Source organism: Chionomys nivalis, chromosome 2 (genome assembly GCF_950005125.1).
Source record: "Chionomys nivalis chromosome 2, mChiNiv1.1, whole genome shotgun sequence".
Classification (NCBI taxonomy): Eukaryota; Metazoa; Chordata; class Mammalia; order Rodentia; family Cricetidae; genus Chionomys; species Chionomys nivalis.
Genome location: NC_080087.1, coordinates 72081156 through 72100347, shown reverse-complemented (window position 1 = coordinate 72100347; position 19192 = coordinate 72081156). Strand labels below are relative to the sequence as shown.

General features: G+C 45.6%; 1 protein-coding gene across 5 annotated transcripts in view; it reads left to right on the top strand.

Annotated features, from left to right (window-relative positions):
- Positions 1-19192, top strand: part of LOC130869551 (ubiquitin carboxyl-terminal hydrolase 29-like) — a 221709-nt gene that overhangs the window by 38074 nt on the left and 164443 nt on the right. The window lies entirely within an intron of this gene.

Here is a 19192-nt window from a genome sequence, read left to right as displayed (position 1 = left end):
GGTTAGCTAGCTATCCATCCGTCTGTGTGTCCATCTATCTATCTATCTTTCTATCTATCTATCTATCTATCTATCTATAATCTATGCATATATATACATGTGAATTATTTTCCATATAGAAAATAGTTATGTTAATTGTAGGAAAGTAGTGTACTTTCAAAACAGTATTTTTTTTAAACTTAGTTTTTAGTTAGTATACAAAACATTAGGTTTCATTATGGATTTTTCAAACACAATTTGTTTCTGTTAGCCTCCTCCCCAACTCTCCTGCCCATCCCCCATCTTCTCTTATATTCTTCCACCCCCAAATCCTCAACTCCTCCTTTTCCTCCCTCCTGGTCTCTGTTCTAATCCTGTAGCCTATACCCACATTCACACCCACTCCTATGTACACAGATATCCATCTCAAGCCAGCATCCTCATACGGGATGGGTGGAAGATAGTCGTATTAAACAAGTTAAGCCAGGCTCAGAAAGACTGGTATGTTTTCTCTCACATGCAGTGCCTGGGTTTTACAAAGATCTCTAATAATCGTGTATGTATACATGTAACATGAAGCAAGGTTATGGGGACAAAAGGGACTAATCTAGAGGGTGAGAAAGGCGGCAGGTGTAGGAGAATGTGTTCAACATACGTTATATACTTGCATGAAAAACATTAAAATAAAGAAAATTTAAAAACAGAATACTCACAGAAGACCACTGAACTCTTGAGGGGAGGATATGCCAACATACATTTCCTTAATATTTACTGAAAAGGCTTTTTCTCTCCTAGGCCTGTCCTACCTGAGAGCTATTGCCACCACAAATCTATTTCAATTGGGATTTTTAAAGGTGCAATTATTTGTTTACGTATCCGTGTGCTGTGCATTTGTCATGCATACAGAGGTGTATGTGTGCATGTGCCACAGCACTCACGCACTTTCAGGATCCCGTTCTCTCCTCCCACCATATAGATCTCAAGGACCAAACTCCGGGCCTTAGGCTTGGCAAGAGTAAAGCACCTTGACTCTCTTACCGGCTCACTCCTCCCTGTTTCCATAGTCCATATTTATGATGCTTTTTTTTTTCCTTTTGACATATTGATTCATATAAGTTTCTCTATACTACTGAAAGTGTCAATTTGTGAAATTCCATGCAAAGTGTCTAGGAAAGACAGAGATAATACACGGGAGAGCAAAAGACTTAAAGACAGACCCATCTCAAAATACGCCACGTTGGTCTGTCCGCTGTTTCAGGCTGAAACCGCCTAAGGAACTGTAGCCACAGGAAGGGCCATTCAGACGGTCTCTCCCAGGAGCACAGGCCATAAAGATCCTTTCACACACCAAGTCTGAGAGGGAGCCTTGATCACCACAGGCCAGTGACTGGGGCTGCCTGAACCTGTGTAAACACTCTGAAGTAGCCCTTTTCTCCCCTTGGCCTGACAGCCCCATTTATCTCCTAGCGACAGCCTGCAGTTTACTCCCTCAGTGAGACCCATCGGTCTTGTCAGGGTATTTTATTTTATTTTTTTAATCATAGCCACAGAAACTAAAGTAAAAACATGGCCCTGGTAGAATCTGGAGTCGAATGCTGCTTCCACCACAAGCCCTGCCCCAAGAGCCTTGTGGTACCCATCCCCGAGAAGAAGCTAACCGATTTCCATCTTTCGCCGGGGGAAGGAAGTTTACATCAAAGAGGGTATAGGGGTATCTCTGGCCACAAGTACTGCTCCCCACTCGCTCTTTTACCTCACACTGGGGTGATTCAGGAAGGCTGGCTTTAGACCCTCAACATATTCCTCAGAAGGGACCCTCCTCAACTCTGCACATGGAGCTGGTTTCTTCTTCAGAGTTGCCACTGTGTTGTCCGTCAAGGACACTGGGGCCCCGAATCTCCTCAGTGCCCCCACCATGCTGTTGTCTATCTGCCTGTCTGCTGTGTTGCTACTGCCTTCTTCCAATAAACTTCAGAGCCCCCGCCCCCAATTATTGTCAGTGTCCCCTTAAGACCTTGCAAACCTCAGTAAGCAAAGTAGCTTTAAGTCAGAAGTTTCAGCCCAGGTAGGGCCCTGGTGACCTTAGCTGAATCATGTGTTGTATGACCATCCCATTCCTAGATTCAGCTAAGGGCTCAGCTCAGCTCCACTGAGCCTTAGTAAAAGAGAGCCAGGGAAGAAACTACCTCAGAGGAAAGCCACTAAGTATTTGGCAGGAGGAGAGGCCATATGGTGTGGGCTACATCATAGCTGTTGTAAGGAAGGCCTGCTGGGATATTCAGATGGTGAGCTACTCCCATCGGCTCAATTCAGACCCGTCACCGTGTTTTCCCTCTCTGCTCTGATATTTTTGGTGGCACGGCAAATATTTTCTGCCTGCCTCTTTCTATGAAACCCTCAGTGAAAGTGGGAGGCGAGTCACAGCTTGTACTTATTTCGGCTTTCCAAACGCGTGGCGCGGTCTTGTGTATTCCGCATCAACTCTCCTACTCGGTCCTCGTCACCCACCCCGGAACATCCTTTCCATGTTTAGTAGTATCCTCATTTCACCCACGTAGACGCCGAGGAACAGAAGGTACATAACATGCCCAGGCACACCGCTAGTCGCCTGCAGGCCTGGAATTCGAGCGGAGGCCTGGAAGCTGCAGTTGCCATCCTTAGCTGACACCTGTTGGGTTATGTCTCTGAAACCCGATTCGTTTCAGCAGCTTTCCCATGCAGCCTGACGTCACTAGGCAGCCATGTCCCCTCATGAGTGAATGGCGTCTCAAATGGCAGCCACCCGAGCATTAAAATCAATTTGTTCAGTACATAGGAAACGCTTCGCAGGAATGTATGTCCCTCACGGCAGGTGGTCACGAAGGGCTCCCCATTGTAAAATGAATGGCCCCAGTTGATTTCCCTGCAAGCTTCACCCCGCAGTTGAAGGTTTTCAGTTAACACACATGGCCACTGCATGGAAACCCAGGGGCCCCGGCTTGGCTGGGAGACCTCAGGATGACAGAGTTCTCAAACCAGTTTCAGTAAGGGGTGAGTCGTGGGGAGAATTTCTTGGCTCCAGGAACTGGCTGTCAGGGAGGAGAGGGGTGTAGCTGTCCTGGAGTGATGGAATGCAGTCAGCAGCTGTCTCTCCTCCATTTGAGCCTGTACACTGGCAGGGTACTGTCACGCAGAGCTTCCCCATGACATCAGAGTGGTACTATTCTCAGGTCATTTATCTGTGTGGGAAGGGCTGGCTTCCCTTGCACCTAGAATACCCTTAGCTGGCCTGCTGTGGGTCATGCATTCCCAAGCCACGGCTGGTCATCTGTGATGGGGATACAGGTAGGAGAGAAGTGGTCTCCTCAACTCAGGACGATGGCTAGTTTCTCCAAAGATTCAACAACATAGATGGAGCACTAAAATCAACATACCATTCATTGCTTAAGCCCATATTCAAGAGCGGCCCCCAGTTTCTCAGAATCAGAGCAGCCATTCCTTTCATGAACAGTAGCGAATGCAGAGACTCCTAACTGCCTGAGAGGCAAAAACTAAGAGAGGAATGTGAACCTAGCCCTAGACAGGTGACTTCCACCACCCTCTCTAAGGCTCAGTGAACATCTGAGCTGAAAGATAAGCATAAAAGGCTGTGGAATGGCATCCTCTAGACTCCACACAGCCTTTGTGAGCATTAACTCACAGCGCCTATGGTTACCTGGGCTGGACCCCCAAAGACCAGCTCTGTTAACCATCAGTCATGAAACGGGGAGGTCCTCCCCCTTACGTCTGAACTATTTATTGAACTATTTACTGGGGGAGACGGGGAGAGCTGTCTCTAGCTGTTTTTCCTTTGCTAAGCCAATCAGGCTCGAATACATAGCTTGAAAACCATATTCTTACAGATAGCCCTATTTAACCTTGATGGGTCACGAAACAACATAAATAGATGTGAACATGAGAGATTTATGGGAACGGAGCAGGGTGGATGGGGTTGGTAGAAAGGTTGGAGTCAAGGGTGGTTAGCATGCTCTACATACGTGTTCAAAATTTTTGTTTGTTTGTTTTATTTTTTTAAACAGTAAAATCAACCTTAGTCACAAACTCTCTCTTCTTTTTTTTTTTTTTTTCCGAGACAGGGTTTCTCTGTGTAGCTTTGGAGCCTGTCCTGGAATTAGCTCTGTAGACCAGGCTAGCCTCAAACTCACAGGAATCCGCCTGCCTCTGCCTCCCAAGTGCTGGAATTAAAGGCGTGTGCCACCACTACCTGGCCAAAATCTTATTCTTGTGGGGGGTTTAAAAACCTCCTGGAGGATCAGAGGCAAAGACATCAAAATTTATTCTACCTAATATGTGTAAGCTACAGTGATGGTTGTGAGCTTGACCATGGTGATCCTGGTACATTTTACATGGGTGTAGTGATATGAGCTTTTGCTTAACCAGTGTTTACTCTTTAAAAATAGATACCACATTTATTTATTTTGTGTTTATGTATCTCAATCCACACACACCACCGGACACCTGTGAAAGTCAGAGGAAGACTTATGGGAGTCAGTTCTTTTTCCACCATGTTTTACTAGGATCTGGACTCAGGTCATCAGTCTTGGTGCTGGGAACCGAACTCAGGTCATCAATCAGGCTTGGTGCTGGGAACCGAACTCAGGTCATCAATCAGGCTTGGTGCTGGGAACCGAACTCAGGTCATCAGGCTTGGTGCTGGGAACCGAACTCAGGTCATCAATCAGGCTTGGTGCTGGGAACCGAACTCAGGTCATCAGGCTTGGCAGCAAAAGTCTACCTGCTGAGCTGTCTAATCAGCTGCCAGTGTCTATTCTTTCAAAGACCCACAAAATCACCTTGTGCTTTTGAAGACACCCCTGATTTTCCCCAACCCTCTCTCTAGGATGTATGTAGTTTCTATTCTCAGCTCCTGTGACTTCTATTTGACCTTTAGAAGTCACCATAACTGGTTTGGGGGTGGCACACGTGACCTAGTTTGAGCCAATAAAAAACATCCCTAGGAGAATTCTGTTGGATGTGCTGAGCAGAGTTCCTGCCAGCGAATCAGAGTCTAGAGATGGCCAACGAGAATCTCTGCGGAAGTTTTTGAAGAGTCCACAAGCAGCTGTATCTGATGCCAACCGTTTTTGGGCTTCTCCATTGTCTGGTTCAGTAGTCTCTCTCTGGGTGTCTCTGGCTCTCTCTCCATCTCTATCTCTCTCTCCCTCGTCTGTGTGCATGTTTGTGTGCACAGGGCGTGCATGTGTCTCCTGAAGATGGACAGTTAGGTTTGTGTTTTGGCAGTGTGTCTTTTCTGAGCTTGAAGAATACGAGGGGAAGATTAAGAAAACTAGCAGTGCAATGAAGAATTCACAACGGAGCAGACTAGCCGTGTCATGGGGAAGATGTGTCATTGTAAAATGGTATTGAATAGATCTGTAGAATTAGAAGACATGGGGGCTGGTGAGATGTCTCAGTTGGTAAAGGTGCTTGCTACCAAGACTGACAGCCTGAGTTCAATCTCCAGGACCCACATGGTGGAAGGTGAGAACCGATTCCTGCAAGTTATTCTCTGACATCCACAGCCACCCTGTGGTACACATACTCTTTTGTGCACAAATAAATAAACAAATGTAAAAACGAAATAGCAGAAAACAGGGAAGAAGGAGACACATTTATGAGTAAACATCTATCTCCATAGGACATACATTGTCTCTGGGTATGAGAAAGGGAGAAGAAGGAAGTGGCTTGGATATTTCATATCTGAGAGGTCCAAGGGTTCAAGACAGAAATTTTATTTGTAATGTCTATTTCATGTATCAATGAAAGAAAACTAAACTCCACTTGAATTAAACAAAACAAGGGAGATTGTAGCTGTTCAATATCAGAGTTGCAAATGATACCGTCACGATGTGATCTTATTTTTCAGTCCCTGGGAGCTGTTAACTTCTAGTCCAGCCCAATTCTGTCCAAGAGATCTCATCTCTAAGAAGCAAAGATGGCTACTGGCGTCATTGGGAATGGGTGCCGCCAGCTAAATTGTCCCAGGGGAAGCGGTGACTCTATTACAATGTAATTCCACAAATGCTCCAAGCCCTTTGATGAGTCAGTTCCTGAGATACTTATTGGCCAGCCCTGGAACAGACTTCATTCCTGTCTGGAATTCCTAGATTGTCATCTCTACCTTAACTGTAGGACTTGAGAGTAGAGTTGACCTGCTTCCCTGTGTAAAATAGAAAATGTCCGAATAAGGGGAGAGAAGATGTTAGAGAAGGGTGAGTCATCAACGGCCTCCCTCAGCACATACAAGTTCATCTGGGGAGTAGGACAGGGGAGTTAGTTACTTATTTACATTTATTTATTGTAGTTTATTATTCATTGTATATGTCTGGGTACCCATTCACATGGCAGGCATGAGGAGGTCAGAGGACAACTCAATTGGAGTCTGTTCTCTTCTACCGTGTGGGGCCTTGGGATCAGGTGCCCTTACCCACTGAGCCATCTTACTGGTCCATAGTTATTATCCCCTCTCTATCATGTGTGTGTATATGCATAGGCACACGGATGCTGTGCCCAGGACAGTGGAAACCAGAGGACAACTTACAGAGTTGATCCTTCCCTGCTACCATGTGTATCCTGGAGCTCAAACTCAAGTCCTCTTGTCTTTGTTTGCTGGTCCCCGTTTTGCTGGACTAGGGAATGTTTTAGAGGTTGTGTTCGACAGGGTCTCTCACTTTATAACCCACAGTGGCCTCAAACCCACAACCTCCTAGATGACCTTTCTGAAGGATGGGTATGTCCCACCATGTGTAACCTGAAGAGTGTATTTTATAGGGAACCTACAGAATGTGTGAGGGGAGGCTAGAAATGACTTCAGAGAGCCCAGGAACACCCTATCTGAGCCGGTAAGCAGGGCTCAGAGGCTTGGATTTGGCCACTTGTCAGGTGGCATAGTTGGGAAATACATCTTCAAGTAGATGACACTGAGTTCCACCCATGCCGGATGAGCAGGAGGAAGCCTTCCTCTGAGGCCAGGATGGTTTGGAGGAAGGAATTATTTTCTTGTGAGAGCAAAAGACAGAGCGTGATGACGGATACTGGGCAGACAGGAAGTAGGGCCATGGAGGACTGGTGAACTGCTTGCTGGGGATTAGCATAGGAATCCAGGGCAATGCCTTACTTGGAATTGCGAGTGTCACTGAGGCGTGCTGAAGAGAAGATCTAGCTCTTACCTCTGTGTTCTGAGGCACAGTGCTTGGTAGAACCCAACAAGATAGATCTGATCACACGTTTTGTTTTGTTTATTTTTGAGAAAGGGTTTCACTGTGTAACAACTTTAGCTGTCCTGGAACTAGCTCTTTTAGACCAGGCTGGCCTCTAACTCACAGAGATCCGCTTGTCTCTGCCTCCTGAGTGCTGGGATTAAAGGCATGTGCCACTACCACACGGCTTGTTTTTTTTTTTTTTTTTTTAATAATTTATGTTTATGTGCATTGGTATTTTGCCTGCATGTAGTTTGCTTAGGAGTGTCAGATCTTGGAGTACCAGACAGTTGTGAGCTGCCATGTGGGTTCTGGGAATTGAACCTGGATCCTCTGGAAGAGCAGTCAGTGCTCTTAACCTCTAAGCCATCTTTCCAGCCCTGATCACCCTTAGTTTATGGGATGGTGAGATGGCTCAGGGAATAAAGCCTTTGCTGTGTACACTTGATGACTTGAGGTCTATCCCTGGATCCAAAGCAAAGGTGGAAGGAGAGGACAGACTGCCCAAAGTTGTCTCATGCCCCCATGTGTGGGCTGCGGTACTCATGCACACAGTGATAATAATGCATTAAAACCCAAAAAGAACCCCAAGGCTGCAAAACTATAGAGAGTCTGAGCTAGGATAGGTCTGGCTATGAAGGCCTTCTTATGAAGCCCAAGTCTCAGAGATGCTAACTTTAGTTCTGCATCTCGTGGAGTCTATAGGCTCTGTCACCAGGTCACATCCTGGTCAGCCCATTCTGCAGAGAAAGAATCTGAGGACCCTTGCAGATCAGATCACCTGGCTTATGTATTACCTGAGCCCGACATCTTCAAGATGAAGGGGTTAAGCCTTCCAGCCCATTCGTCGCTGGAAACTCAGTTTGAATCCCACCCTGGAATTTTCCTCTGAGCTACGAGGCCAGGCGGGCTGCCAAGTCATATATACATTGCAGGGTAGCCAGGCAACTCCGTGCTTTTTCTGGGAAGGAACACAATGTGGTCACTGTTTCTGCAGTCGCCAGGTTCCAGATGGGAGAAAGACTTTAATCCCCAGCTTCAAGGCTGTTTGGCAAAACTCACTCTGAAGCCCCTGCCTGGGCTGGTGTTTGTTTGCTGTGACCCTCCTGTGCAGCCATTTTGTGACATGCTGTTTCTGGTGTTTGAAAATTCGATCCTTGAGATCCGGGGAGGGAGCTCGATCAGGGAAACACTTGGGGCACAACATGAGCACTTGAGTTCGGATCTTGGGTCTCCATGTAAAGAGCAAAGCACTGCAGTTCACATCTGTAGCCCCAGCACCGGGAGGCAGAGAGCATAAAAGATGAGCTCCCGATTCAGCGAGGGACCCTGTCTCAAAAAATAAGATGGAGAGGGAGATAACTGATAGCGACTTCTGACTTCCACAGGCACACACGCTTGATCCTTACAAGCTGGTTTCAGTGACACAAGAGGCAGGAGCCAGAATGAAATAGGACAGTGCCTACCTTACCGTGAAAAGACATGGCAGGGCTAGGGAGGTGCCTGAGAGCTTGCTATGTGAGATCAAAGACCAGAACTCGGATCCCCATGCGGGGTGGGTGTGACAGCTGGCCTGTAAATCCAGACTCAGAAGGTGGAGTAAGCTGGCTAGTAACTCTAGCAATGTTGGTGAGCTCTGGGTTTGACTGAGAGCCCCTGACTCAATGACTAAGGTGGAAGATGAGCTCTGGGTTTGGCTGAGAGCCCCTGATTCAATGATTAAGGTGGAATATGAATGAATGATGACTCCTAACATCAGCAGAGGCCTCCACATGCATGCACAGCCACATATATGCACCCTCACATGTGTGCCCACACATATGCAAACATGCACCACACACACACACACACACTTTTAAACAATGTATAAGTAATATCGCAATACAGCTTAACTTTTCATAATCCCCCAAATTAAGATGGCAGCAAAGACTGGGGTTGTGAGGGTGGCATACGAGTCCACCTCGTACACAGAGAGAAGGGACACCAAGGGCGGCACCTCACACACAAACAAGGTATCCATCAACAAAGGGTTAGATAAATAAGATGTCATTTGCATGTAAACAGTATTATCACTCAGTCTTACAAAGAAGGGCAATTCTGACACATGCTACAATATGGATAGAACTTGAAGACATTTTGCTCCATGAAATGAGCCAGATACAAAAGGACACACATTGTATGATTCCATTTTCAGAAGGTTCCCAAAGATTCAGCTGCCCAAGGATAGAAAGTGACATGGTGGCTTGCCAGACGGATGATGGAGGGCTGCTGTTTAGTCAAGTCATAGTTTTGTTGTTTTAGACTGAATCTCACGTGGCCCAGGGGGATCTCAAACTCTTGATCCTCCTGCCTCTGCCTCCCCAGTGTCGAGACAACAGGCATGTGCCACCTCGCCTGACTTATGTGACACTGTCTATGGACCACAGGGTTGCCTGTGTGCGCCACAAGAGTTTCAGTTTTGCAAAGTGAAAAGGGTCCCAGAGATGGATGTTGGTGATGTCTGCACACTTATGTGTATGCGCACGATGCCACTGAGCTATACACAGAAACATGATGAAAATGGGGGGGCGTTCTTGCTGATGAGATGTCCCAGCCAATGACAGTGATGACCTGTGTTCCATCCTTGGGACTAAACGGTGGAAGGAGAGCAAATGTGCTCTTAGCCAGTTCAGGGTGGTGAGGTTGACAAACACCCAAGCCCCTTCACCACAGTCCATCAAGGCAATGAGCATGGCCTCCGGTCTCAGACACCTCCACCTCTGTGCTTCTCGCCTCTCCTCTTGCACCACCCCACACTTCGCACATCTGCTCTGACGTTACATTTGGGCTTGTTATTGGTGGTGGTGGTTCTTTAAACTTTTTGAGGCCTGTTTTCTCGGTGTAACAGCACTGACTGACTGTCCTGGAATTCACTCTGTAGGCCAGACTGGCCTCAAACTCATAGAGATCCTCTGCCTCTGCCTCCCCAGTGCTGGGATTAAAGGCGTGTGCACCACACCTGGCTACATTTAGTTTTAATATCCAGAATTTTACATACTTGAAAGTGTTTAGCATGATCTCTTTCTCCTTCCTCCAGCTTCCTCCATTCTGTTTATTTTGTTTCAAATCCAGTCGCCCCTTCATCTTTGTGACTGCCTGTGGCTCTTTTATGTAGCTGCACCACAGTGGGTTTATCCCCTACATGTGGACTTCTGGATTGATTCTAGGTTTTGCTATTATGTACAAAGCTGATATGAATATTCATGTAAGTGTGTGTGTGTGTGTGTGTGTGTGTGTGTATGTGTGTGTGTAGACGTGTTTCCATCTTAGGCAAATATCTGGCTGTGAAGTGTCTGGAACATGTGGGGGGTGTGTGCCGACATCCTCTTTTATGGTTCAGGAACAGGGGTTTGCTTTGGATGGCAGTGCTCTGAATAATATTTTAACATAAGCATAGTATCAATCGTACATTCATTTGCTGTTTACCTGAAATTCAAATTGAACTGGGTGTTCTGTATTTTTGTTTGCTAAGTCTGGCGAATTGATCCCTGCTTGCTTCTCTGAGGTGTGTGCTCCAATTACAACTATGTGGGTTCTTTATGAAACCCCACCACCCATCTTCCACTTCCTTATTTTTTGTATCGGTTTGTCTATGGGGGGACACATGCCACGGTGTATGTGTGCAGGCCAGAGGGTAAATCACGTCTCTCCTTCCCGCCGTGTAGGTCCAGAGCTCCAACTCGGGCCGCCAGAGCTGCGGGCAGCATTGAGTGGCTGGGCCACCTCCCCAGGTGCATCCCACATTTGAGCTTCAGGCCTACCCCGGCTCTAACACTTTACCTAGTGTCTTTGGGACAAGGTTGCTTCTTAGAACCTTGTATAATTTTCCAACTCCTTTCCTCATTTCCTGCCCCTCTGCCCTCTGCTCCCCAGTAAATGTCAGGAATTTTGATAGCTTGCTCAGTGTTTACCCCCAAGATTTAGATCACCCCCGGTTGCGTTTGTAGACCCTCACATGCTATTCTAAAAGAAAAAAAAAATTAAACCCCCCACTTCCTCTGGCTACACTGAATCCCATGGCTTTTTCTGAGACTTTTAAACCAAGGACAAACAGCCCAGCCAAGACCAAGAGCCTACGTGTGCACGTGTATCCAGGCAGCTGCATCCAAGGACATGATTAGCTGCTAAGCCCCCTCTGGATTGAAGCATCCCTTGTTCAGCACATTCTCTTCCCAGAAAAGAGGCTGGAGGCCCAACGGTGTTGTGTAATTCCCACCACACCCCGAGGGAGACCGATCCTCTGATCACTGCAGTTTACAGAGGAAGGATTTGAAACCCCGGGCTGTTAGGGAACAAATCAAGGTTAGACAAGTGGTTGGCTTTGTGCTGGGGAATGGATGGTAACCAGGACTGGAATTAGCAATCAAGACAGAAGTCTGTGCAGGGGAAGGGAGATGGAGGCAGTGTAAGTGCTCATCTTCCCCAAGGCTCTTCACTGGCCAACTCTTTGAGGCATCTGTGTGGGGAACGACATGGTATAAAGTTGGTGCACAATGGTGGTCAATGGGCTGTGATCCTTGCTGAGTTACTGCTGAGACAGCCCTCGTGAGAAAAGGGATGCCATGTCCCTGCAGACGATTTAGAGAATGACCAAGTACCTTTGAAAAAAATTTTATTTTAACTTTCAAATTGTGAGCATGGATATGCTTGTGTAGAGGTCCGTACAAGTACCCATGGAAGCTGGGAGCATCGGATCCCCTAGAGCTGGAGTTTAGACTGTGGTGAGCCACCCCAGACAGGTGCTAGGAGCTGTCTCTGCAAGAGCAGCACACACTGTTCACCCCCGAGTCGTCTCTCTGGCCCCACAATGCTTATTTTCTTGTCTAGGCGATATGAATTTAGATTTATCTCAATGTGTTCACGAGAAATCCCTACCACAATGATGTAAGTCAACAAGGGCTTTCTTGCTCTTCCAGAACTGAGGATGGGCTGTGGGGCATGTGTACTTCACCAAGACTTCATTTTCTTCTCTTTTACCTTGATGATCTCATTTAAAGTGAGGTTGCCTTCCTGGTGGCCACAGTGTGAATGCTGCCCTTCCAACCATCACATCCACAGTCCAGGTGGAAAGAAGAGGGAGACGGTTGCCTGTTTTGTTCTCAATAATAGAAGGAAAGACCCCCACCCCATTGTCTCATTGGCTCCAATGATTCCCCTATCCTACTCAGGTAGCTGCAGCTGCACATGTGACTGTTCTGAACAAAATCAGAACTTGTCAGAGTTTTTAAGAGAGGAGAATAAATATCCGATAGGAATCCAAAGTGACGCAATAAAGGACCAAGTGAGAACTTTGAGTTCAGAGTATGCAGAGAAAAAGAACAAGAAAGGTTGACTGCGGGGGATGAGGAAGAACTGGGTGAGGGTGGCAGACACGAGTTATGAAAGAAGACACAGAGGTGGTTGTCTTTCTAGTTGTAACTCTGTCATGGGCTTTCCATTTCTGGGGGCGGATAAGTGCATAAAATTATATTGAATAGTGAAAGTATAAAATCCAGTGTGAGATTCCAAAGCTTCAGAATGGCTGTTCAAACTGTTCACTGAAATGTACAGACTTAGGGTCTGGTTGATTTCTGTGTGTAAGGTTTTTTTCATTTCCCAGTTTTTAACAATAAAGGTAGTTTAATTTTTAGAAAGTCTATCTGGTGCTGAAGAGGTGGCTCTGTGGTTAAGAATACGTATTATTCTTCCAGAAGACCCTGGTTCAATCCCTAGTACTCAACATGGTAGCTCAGAATTACCTTTAATTCTAGTTCCAGGGGACCCAGCGCCTTCCTCTGAACTCAGGAAGCAGGCACACATGGTGCACAGATATACGTGCAGGCAAAACTTACACACAGAAAATTGTATCTTGTGCTTGTGTGTTTATGATGTATGTGTGTTATGTCATGCATGCATGTGAAAGTCAGAGGGCAGTTTGGGGGAGCTGGTTCCTTGCCACTAGTCCTGCTGCTATGAGTGACAGGGATCCACCTCAAGTCTTCAAGGCTTGGGCAGCAAGCACTTTTACCAGCTGAGGCATCTCTCCAGCCCCCATGTTGCTTTGTCAAGCTAACAGTACGTCTTGATGATCGTCCTATGTGTGTCCTTCACAGAGCAGATGTCACACAGGACCAGCTGCTTAAGAGATTGCCTGTGAGAACCAGACTTGGTTGGCCTGCGGCTGAAATTCCAGCCATTGGAAAGCTGAGGCCAGACAATTGGGAGTTAGGAAATCAAGTCAAAACCAAAACAAACAATAATAATAATAATAAAAAGAGTCCAGGCAAGATGCTTCATCTGGTAAAAGTGCCTGTCGCCAAAGCCGGATGATCTGAATTGGACCCTTAGATCCCACCTGACTTGACTCTCCCTAGACACCATGGTGTCTTTTGAGGCTATGAGCAAGCATCCTGTCAAGCATGGCTCACTGGGCTTTAGCTATTTCCCCAGGACATGGCGAGACCATCCCATCACAGAGTAGAGTGGCTAATGGTGACCCAAAGAAGACCTGTCTAGAAGTCATGCCATAGCAATGCACCTGACAACTAGATTTTGAAAAGGGAAGTGAGGCCTCTGACATTTTCTCCAAGGAAGAGGGAGAGAGAGTCATAAGTCTCTCTCTTGCAACTCCAGCTGCCTCTGTCCCCTATCTTGGAGGCTACTAGAGTACAAAAAAGTGAAGAGCTGACTAGGGGGTGGGGACTCTTCAGTAGTGCAGCTTTGGTGACTTGCCACTCAGCTTAGATTTCGACATGCAGGTGGAGGAGCTGCACTGGAGTCACCGTGCTTCTGCATGTAACCTGCAGTGGCCATAGAATCCTGGGCAAGGGCATAAGAGTGGGAGCGGTGGCACACACCCATAAGCCCAGCACAGCGAGGTGCATTGAAGAGGACTGGGAGTTCAAGGCCATCTCAGCCACAGTGTCTTCAAGTGAGCTTGTAGCCTACACTGCATGTGACCCTGTCTCTAATAAACATGAAAATACCTAAGATAATAATAAGAAAAGGCCCAGGGAGGTGACTTGGTGATTCAAGCACATGCCACACGCGTGTGAAGATCGGGGTCCAGAACACATGTTAGTTTTGAATATGTATGTCTAGCACCCCAAAGACAGTGATGGGGCCCCACAACAAGTTGGCTAGTTACACTAGCCTATTTTAAAGTACCCCAAGTTCAACTGAGAGAGGGACTGCTCATTGAATACAGTGCAGAGTGACAGAGAAAGACTCTGGATGATGTCAACTTCCAGCTTTCTACATGAGCACACATGCAATCTGCCTGCAAATGTACATGAAGAAATAAAATAAGCACATTGGGTTCCCAAGCTAGACTCTGTCTGTCACTGTCCCACCCCTAGACTTCTCATTATCTGTCCATGCTATACTACTAAAGGGGTCACTGTGTACACTGGACCTTCTCCCCAATACCTATCATAAACACCCTCCCCATCAATCACAAGACCTGGACTCTGAGAAAAGCAAGTCCTAGACATCACACATCTCCCAAGTGGAGAGGAATGAACTCCAGCTAAGGGTGGATGGATTGGAAAGTTGGCCCCAAACAAGACAAAATAGCTTGATTTTTAACACATGGCCCAGTTTCCAGAGACACACTCAGGCTCATCAACCCGCCATGGGACTGTTTTTCCACCAGGCAGAAAAGCCAGGTTGATTCCAAGAAATATATACATTGCTGCACAATTAGGCAAGGGGAGAGAGTCCTTGGAGTCTTGGGGCCATGTGGTCAGTATTTGGGAGGCATCCACTTCCTGACGGTAAATAGATTTAAGCACACCATCTGTTGTGCGGTTATTTCCCGAGACCTGTTTTCCCTCAGTTTCTCTCTCTCATTTTCAATTCTGACAACCTTGTTTTCTTTTTCTTGACTTAAAAAAGTGACATAAACCAGTATTTGAGGGTTTTTTTTTCAGCAAGGCCTGATGACTTTAAGCTAATTTATATACCCTTCTTTCCTTCCCCAAAGGGAAAAAAGAAAAACTTTTTTCCTCCCCTACTCGTGTTCAGTCACAAAGAATGGCTTTCAAAATAGTCTTTGGTTTTGTCTTTTAACTGATACATTTTTGTTTATTTTGTTTTTTTTCTTTCCTTTGTTTTAAAATTTTAGTGTCTATGTGGTGCCGGGGTTGGAGTATATTGAATGTGTGGATGCCAGAGGCTATTTGTGGACTCAAGTCTCTCCTTCCACCTTTATGTGGGTTCTGGGAGTCAAAGGCAGGCTTGTGCTGCAAGTCTTTACCCACTGAGCCATCTTGGTAGTCCTCCTTTTCTGATGGATGGATGGATGGATGGATGGATGGATAGATAGATAGATAGATAGATAGATAGATAGATAGATAGATAGATAGATAAATAGATAGATATAGGGAGGTGGATAGATGATTGATTGGTGATAGATAGATAGATAGATAGATGACATCATGATAGGTAGATTATAGCTAGTAGGTAGATAGATGATAGACAGGGGAAAGAAACTTGCCACGCACAAAATGAGTAAACGTGATCATTTACACGTGCCCATCTGCTCCTTCTCAAATATCAGTAGTTATTTTTCCCTGAGACCTCAACAAATCCCCTTGGGCAAATTCTTGTTTATTTCAGTCTCTGCTGCCAGGAGTTTGTAGCTTATCACTGCCACTTGACACTTGAAGCAGAAATTCCAGACAACAGGGAGGCCCAAGAGGTCTCTTTGTTTGTAGCTGAACGAAGGCATAGGCTGACAAGTTCAAATAAGCATGCCACCTCAGTCTTGAGATGCCTTTCAGAGCTGTTTAATAAGACCTGGAACATTTATTTATTTATTTATTTTTAATGTATATTTTGGGACAGCAAGAGGTTAAAATGCACTTGCCGCATAGGCCTGGTGATGTGAGTTCAATCACACATCACACACACACACACACACACACACAGTAATTATTTTCCCTTTAAACCTATAGTGTAGTGCTCTCTATGACCTTTCCCCTTTCCTTCTGTCTCTGATGCTGATGGAGTTCCCTTCAAAGTCATAGTTTCCTTAGGATGTGCCTCATCTTTCTTGTGTGACCACTCTCTCTTTGGGTCTGTACCCATTACCATCCAGAGACTGGTATAGCCTTGTCACCAGTCACTATCAGGACACCTGTGGCTTGGCCAGCCCACACATCTCATCAGGTACCACAAACAGATGTCCTTCAGCCTCCTCCATGGATGCCACCGATCATTCTTTACTGCCTGTCTGCTGGGTTCCAGGGCAGCACTCTACCCAGTCCCAGTTGGGTAGAGTGGCATGACCTGAAAAAGTCCTTATTATACAGCAGACGACAATAGGGCCAGCTTGGGTTCACTGCTGTATCTTGGTGCCTGGCTGGGACTTTTTAATGGAATATATTTTTGGGAGAAAAATCTTGTATTTTCCAATTGGCGAGATAAGTCTTCATAAGAATAAAAATGTAAAACTTCTAAATTATTTTTATTAATTTATACAAATAATAATAATAAAATTAATTTAATTTAATAACACTATCATAAGTTAGCTTGGAAGTGGTGGTGCACGCCTTTAATCCCAGTACTCAGGAGGCAGAGGCAGGAGGATCTCTATGAGTTTGAGGCCAGCCTGTTCTACATACTGAGTTCCAGAACAGGTAGGGCTACACAAGAAAACCCTGTCTCATAAAAATCAATCTACCAAGCAACCAACCAACAAACAAACAAACAGACAAACAAACTCTCATAGGTTTTGAGAGACTGTGAATTTGAGTTACTTTATTTTGTTTGTCTAACAAGCATTTATGGGGGGCAGTTGCTCCTTTCCCAATGTCACTCTGAGCGTCAGGATGAGAACTGTTACAAAGGGCTGTGGGTATGCTGCAGACAGTAAAATGGTTGCCTTGCAAGAATGAGGACCCAATGTTGATCCCAGAACCCACATTTCAAAAGTTTCTGTCTGGTGTGCACTTGTAGTCACAAACCTGGGGACACAGAGACCAGCAGATCTCTGACACTCACTGGCCATTCAACTTACAATATTAACAAGCGTAAGGCCAGTGAAAGACCCTGGCTCACAAAACAAGGTAGATGATTCCTGAAGAGCTGTACCCAAGGTTGACCTCTGGCCTCCATACACACATGTGCACACACACCAAGCTGCACATACTTGAACACAAACACAGACTCAAAAGAAATTGTAATAATTCATATTTCCACAAAGCTTCTAGAGCAGGGAGAAAATAGGCAAAAAAGGCCAAATACATATCATAAGGATGATGAATGTAATATAAGGTAATGGGAGGGGGCAGAAAACATAGAGCATAATATAAAGAAATATATAATGTACTACAACAACATATGGTATATGAATATATAAGGTAAAGGTGTGTGATAATATAACGGCAAACCATTGTACTGAACCTGATGGCCTGGGGAGTGGTTGAGGAAATTACATAGAAGACACAGAAAGAAATACGAACAATAGCACAAAAGTAACTCATGAGGCTTGGGGTGGGAAGCAAGGGAGGGGCTGTGTCAGGGAGCCAGAGTCTGAGTTTTCACGTGTGGTCAAGAAATTGGAGCAGGAGACTGTTGACATGGCTCAGTGCAGAAGATGCTTGCCACCATGTCACCAAGTCTCATGGCCTGAACTCAGACCCTGAGACACACATGGTGGAAGGCGAGAACTCTGTCCTCTGACCGTCATACAATTACTGCAACACACACACACACACACTAAATAATTCTTAAAAAGAAATTGGTCCAGCTGGATTAAGAATTGAGAATCTTGGTGAACTTGAAAAAAGTGGATAGTAGATGGTGAGAGCTTGGTACAAATGGGTTCGGGAGAGACTGGATGGCAAACTGGAAAGGCAGAAATAGGGGAACGCTCTGGGAGGATTTCACCTCTAATGGTGGGAAAAGATGGGCAGTCACTCAGAGGCACTAAGAGCTAAGAAAATATTTGATTTCTATTTGAAGTTTATTCTTTTTTTTAAAAGAAGGGTGTATTTTGTCTTTAATTATATGTACTTGTGTGTATGTGTATGTGCATATATGTATACCTGAGTGTAGTTGCCTGAGGAGGCCAGAAAGGGCCTTGGGATCCCCTGCAGCTGGAGTTGCAGGCAATTGTGAGCACTGAGAGACAAATTTCATTCCTCTGAGTTTCAGAGGAGGATGGGAGGCATCTCTCTAATACCGAAGGCTTCTTTTTAATGGTGGAAACTTTATGATCTGTATGCCAAACACCATATATATTTCAAAACAAGACACGGGGGACTCACAGTATATTCTTCTGATTTTTGCATTCTGATATTTATTTTTAGTTTTGCCTTTTGCAAACTTTATTCCTGAAGAATTTCATCCATGTATGCAATGAAATACGATCATATCTGCCCCTCCCCTTCTCTCCCTCCAACTTCCCTTCAGCCCCAGTCACCACATCTCCTTCCCAACTTCTTACATTCTTTCAAAAACATTCAGTGTTGACCATATGTGGATGGGTGTGAGGCAAACCCCTGGAGCACGGGAAACTCCCCCCAATAAAGAATGATATTTCCCCCTCTCCCAGCAGCTGTCAACTGCCAATAGCTCCTTCGTTAGGGGCGGGGCCCTGAGCTCTCCCCCCATTCCATGCTGGACCGTTTTCTGGCTTCACGTTGTGCAGGTGTTATGCAGGTGTGCACATGAGCACAAGGCTATTTTTCATGTTTTCATGCGAATATAAATTATATTTTGGACGTATTCTGTCTATAATCCTGCCCTCCAGTTTCTTACATCACCCCCATCAGTACCCCCTTCTCCTACTTCATATCAAACATACCTTCATAATCTCATCACTGTACATAAATTCTATGAAGCAAGAAGTGATAGAAAGCATACAATATTTGTCTTTCTCAGACTGGCTTAATTCTTTTGATGTGGTTCTCTCCAGTTGTATCTGTTTTCCCATGTTCTTCTTTATGGCT